The sequence below is a fragment of the Triticum dicoccoides genome, chromosome 7A (genome assembly GCF_002162155.2).
Source record: "Triticum dicoccoides isolate Atlit2015 ecotype Zavitan chromosome 7A, WEW_v2.0, whole genome shotgun sequence".
Taxonomy (NCBI): Eukaryota; Viridiplantae; Streptophyta; class Magnoliopsida; order Poales; family Poaceae; genus Triticum; species Triticum dicoccoides.
In genome coordinates this window covers 136,018,526-136,022,936 of record NC_041392.1, presented here as the reverse complement: position 1 = coordinate 136,022,936, position 4,411 = coordinate 136,018,526, and positions in this window count along the sequence as shown.

The window sequence follows — 4,411 nt, the reverse complement described above, 5'->3', positions numbered from 1 at the left end:
TACCAAGTTAAAATTGGTTTCTAACTTATTCATGAGCGGGCGTAAGTGTTGGGATGAAAATTTGATCAAGTATCTATTCTATCCACATGATGCGGAGGAAATTCTTAAGGTTCGTATTCAGGCTTCTAGGGATGGGGACTTTGTTGCATGGCATCATGAGAAGAATGGTATATTTTCTGTTAAAAGTGCGTACAATTTTGCGCTTAATTTGAAGGATAGCCAGGATCATAGTGGCCAATCTAGTGGCGAACCAGAGGGGGTAAGAGGGATTTGGGACATAATATGGAAGGCTAATATACCTCAGAAAATCAAGATTTTTGCGTGGTGAGCTGCTACCAATAGCTTGGCGGTCCAAATGAATAGAGTTAAGCACCATCAGACTGATTCAGGGATGTGTTCCAGCTGTGGGGTTAAAGATGAAGACATCTTTCATGCTCTGGTGAGTTGTTCTAAAGCTCGTGCTCTTTGAATTGCAGTAAGAGAGCGGTGGAATATTCCGGATGAAGAGTTCTTCAAGTGCACGGGACCAGATTGGTTATTGATTTTACTGGCGCAACCGGGTTTGCAACAGAGGGAGCAAATCATGTTTCTTTTCTGGCGAGCATGGCATTTGAGAAATGATTTAATTTTTAGGAATGGGAAAGAATCCGTTAATGCCTCTGCACATTTTGTGGATAATTTTTGGACCACCTTCACGTCTAGTCATGACACCGCTAAATTGAACGTTAGTAACAAAGGCAAGGAGAAGGTGAGTGGAGTGGTAGAGGATGATGCACCGTTAAAAGATCATGTGGTCTGGACTCCTCCCCCTAATGATCATATCAAAATCAATGTTGACGCCAGTTTTGTGGAAAGTACTAATGCAGCCAGTGTGGGGGTCGTAGCTTGTAATTCTTCTGGAGATATTATTGTTTCTTCGTGGGACTTTATTGATCGGTGTTTCAGTGTGAATGAAGCTGAGCTCCGCGCCTGCTTCGCAGGACTTTATATAGGTATCACTCTTCCCCAACCTATTATTTTAGAGACTGATTGTGCTTTCGTACATTCGTTTCTTGCAAATGAGAAGATTAACAGGTCTCCCCTGGCTGATCTGATGGATGAGGCTCTGGGTATATCTAGGATGATCCATAATTTTCATATTGCAAAGATAAGTCGGACGGCCAATAGGGTGGCACATGAGATTGCAAAGTTTAGCTTTAGTTCTATGTCTGATGGGTTTCTTTTTAATTCTGGTCCACCCTGCGTGATGTATGCTGTAATGAATGATTGTAAGAACCTTTCGTTGGCTTAATTAATAAATGGTGTGTTTTTCAAATAAAAAAAACATAAAGTTATTATGCAAAAAAAACCCACAGAACAACCGTCTCTCTCCCTTGATTCAGCCAAACCCATCGAGCCCCTTTTCCTCTGTACAGGCTAACACGGCGGCCGAGATCCCATCTCACGCCCCTCCGCCCGGACCGCTGGCCTGGCTCCCCTCCCCTCTACGATTCTCCAGAACAGATCAAGCCGCTTTTCCCCTGTGCATGATCTGGCACCGCGGCTGGGATCCCATCCCACGGTCCTTCGTCATGACCGCCGGCTCGGCTCCTCTCCACGATTCTCCCGGAATCGCTCGGGATATGTCCCCCTTCACGGTGTAGTGCCTGCATCCGTGGTGCCATGGTTCTCCTCGGCTGCCGGTCCGATTTCGCGCTGCCATGGTCTAGAGCTGGCGACCTCAGATATGGAGTGGACTCGACGACGGGCAGGCCCTCCGTTTACAGCGACAACGTGGAGGGGGCCTCCTCGCGTGCTTCGGGCCGGTTGACGGCAGCTACGAGGAGATGGAGTAGGAGGCGCTACCAAGGCCGGGGCCAGCATGGCTGTGCCAGGCGATGATGAACATGCAGTCGCTCTCCCTTGGAGGACCTGTCGTGTACGATGGCGACTATGAGCCTGCACGCCTTCACCTTGGAAGAGCTCAAAGTTCGTCATCCTCTTCGGTGATTCTTTTTCTTTGGTCGAACAGGCGGAGGTGGTTTATCTGGGGTTGTTGAGCCACCTTCACCTTCTACAATGGTATCCATTCTTTTGGTAAGTTGAGCTCGTGCATGTGAGTGGAAGTCATGCTCCTGTGTATCCGTGATGCGTTTGCGGCAAGGTCGGCACCAGATTCTGTACTCTGTTCTTTAGGATTTGTCCTATCTTTAATATTTCATTCTTATAAGAAAAAAATCGCATTAAGAGTATACACGTGCATATGGCTCGACAGTTATTAACAGATGCCCTAGCTTTTCACTATGACTTTTAATAATGACAAGTGCATATAGCAATCCATGCATATAGCAACGACAGTTATTAACAGGCTATAAACTAAAACGACAATCCCTGCTTCCTTTAAGGCAATTTCATTTGTATGATTCGCAAAGATGGGTGAAAATTTTCATTTAGTTCTCCGCTCACATGTTTTGTTTCTCACTAGGCCGATTGTACAAGTTTAACCTTTGCAATGATGCTGTTTTTTCTCCACGTGCAGAACAGTGCTAATCGCACATGCAAGACTCTCATGAACTATTCTGCCTCCTTCATAGAATTAGGTATATTACTGTTCCTTAAATTGTGAATCAAGAAGGACACAATCAATTTCAATTGTAGTCAAGAACTATTATGCCTTCTTCACTAATTTGATCAAGACTTGTTGTATCCGTCAGGATCGGTTAGGCTAGATATTCCGGTAGTTCTTACCTTCTGCTTGTGGCTCGAGGAGCCACCGGTGTTGGGCATGGTGACGGTGGCCGGTGATGGCAGAGAGTAGTGGGCGAAGTGGTGACGGCGCTTCCCATCAGCACTGCACTAACCCTAAATCGGTAGGGGATTAGGTGAGGTGTACGGTGTTGCGACGAACCTCGTGATGCGAGCCGCCGACCCCACCTCTTTATATAGTGCAGGTGACAGGGGCCCGTCACCCATAGTGGGTTGAGCGCCCCCGATCAAGGCGCGGATCTAAGGGCCCGGTGGGCCGTTGGGCCCACACGGTGGAGATCATCCTAACATTCTCCCCCTTGATCTTAACTTTTACTTTTGACCTTATACTTTTACTTCACTCTTTTCATAACAGATCAATACATAGAACATGTTTCATCATCACAGCTCAATTGCCGATAGAATCAGACAGCCACGACGTACCTCTCTGTTTTGAAGCAAATTCTTTAACCTTGGGCCCTTTTATTGTCCGGAAATTTTAGACTATACCATAAAACCCATGTCGACTGTGTGTTCTCCGAACACACTGGGCGGTAAGCCTTTAATAAGCAGATCTGCAAACACTTGTCTGTTGCTTTTATGTTTCAAGCATTTCTACATAATTCCGGACTTTCTCCTTTACAACGCATAACTCTATGTCAGTGTGTTTGGCATCGACACTTACTCGTTGTCATAGGAGCGAAAAACTTAAAATGGTTATCGTTGTTGTCAACCATTATCAACTCCGCATACAGGTCTCCTTAACCATTTTGCCTGTCCCTCAGCCTCATATCAAGCTATAAAATATCTTTGCATCACATTGATGATAATTGTTTCATTCTTTGGAGCTTTTCCACACAAAAAACCTCCAAGTATGAAAGTTAGCGACAATTGTGGAATTCGCTATACATTTCACAAGTCATGTCTTTGTACTCACAATCTTTTGAGAGCACTTATTTCTTTCGGCATGAGGCCGATATCTTTGACTCCATTCCAGTGATCTATATATGGACTGGACATTGCCAAAACAACCCGGATACGTGGACTGTCTCAGGGTAATGTATTGAGCTTCCAACAGCTAAAGCATACGGCACCATATCCATTTTCAATCTTTTCCCATCAACTTTTGGAACACCATAGTTTCCAGTTCTATTACCCTTGACTATAAGAACAGGCATAGGTTTTCTCGCATGCATACTTTAGAGACATTTCTTAGCATGTCCATGCGACATTCCTAATACCACCTTTTATTCTTTTCTTGGCGAATCTCGATAATTATAACGAGAGACACTCTACCGAGAACATTCTTTTGAACTTTGAGGACAAGAACTTCTTTTCTCCTCCTGCAGTAGATTGACATGACCACTAGCAAGTAGGACGCCATCCACATGCACAGGATCAGGATATGAATTTTCCATTCTATAACTTTGCATGAATACAGTTGTCCTCTCATTTTCTTTAACCCAAAATAACATTTGATTGCTTTAGTCCATAAAAGACTTCTTCAGGCAGTATCCCCTGTGTTCTTTACTTTCATCTGATGTAACTCAGATCATAATATCTTTCATCTGATGTAACTCAGATCATGATGTGCTACCAACACTCATTGTAGTCTATTCAGTGCAAAAAGCACAAAAACCTTTCACTTTAAGTCGTGTTTTACACCTTTACATATTTCCTTTGGAGT